Raw genomic sequence first — 1,079 nt, forward strand, 5'->3', positions numbered from 1 at the left:
ATAAATAAAGTTTAAAAAAAAAAAAAAAAAAACACTTTCAAATTTTAAAAAGCAGATGATGCAGTTGATGCAGTTGATGCAGTAGTTATACAAATGGCTGCTTTTCAGGTATGATAAACAGATGAGTCATCTTCAAATACCTTGGCAGCTGTTATTTGTAGGATTACAGGATCTAGTAAACATGGGGGAAAAAGAATTTTTTCTCCATGTTTTTGATTGAGACTGGTGTAAATTGATTCACTGTCTTGTTAAAAACTTTTACATCCAGGCTTAATGATCGTGATGCACAGTACAGACTAGCCAGTTTGCACTCTTTGATTGCATGCTTGTCATTTGTGAACTGAACTCAACCTGGTCCACTGACCCTGTGTGTGAGAGAGGTTATCTGGTCTCGTCTAGTTTACCTAAAGGAGAATGCCAGAATCAGTTATTTTACAGACGTCTTCAGAATTTGTTGATTTTTTTTCTCTAATCATTTCTATTGCATATTTTTTGGTTACATATAATGTAACTGAATGGTGTTAGAGGCTGTCAGTCCGTAACATTGTACCTAACATTTCCTTTTGTGTTCCACAGAAAAAATAAAGCAATGTTTATTTTTGTTTATTTAATGTAAAGTAAATGACAGCAGAAACGTGATGAAAAAATGAAAATAATAAAATAATTTATAAATTATTTTAATGTATTACAATTATCCATTACAATTTTATACATTATAAATTAATAATAAATAATAAAAAAAATGTTTATAATAACATTTAGCTTCAAAAATAACTTAGGGCCACTGTTATTTTGTTGTTGTTGTTGTTGTTGTTGTTGTGAGCGCAAGGTCACGTGATGCGAATGTGCGCACGTGTGAATGGCAGAGGCGCTCATGGAGAGAGCGCGAGAGGGTGAAGGAGGGGCCCGCCATCACCCCCGGAAGCCAATCAACCAAGCCTACTATGGTGAGGGCTGATTCATTAATATGAATCAGGTTACGTGATTGGACTCTTCAGGCGCGTCTTTAATAAATATTCATGAGCTCATCCTTCGCCATAGTAGGATGCTTAATTTCGCCACCCTTTCGCTGTTAGTAC

Source organism: Myxocyprinus asiaticus, chromosome 39, assembly GCF_019703515.2.
Source record: "Myxocyprinus asiaticus isolate MX2 ecotype Aquarium Trade chromosome 39, UBuf_Myxa_2, whole genome shotgun sequence".
Classification (NCBI taxonomy): Eukaryota; Metazoa; Chordata; class Actinopteri; order Cypriniformes; family Catostomidae; genus Myxocyprinus; species Myxocyprinus asiaticus.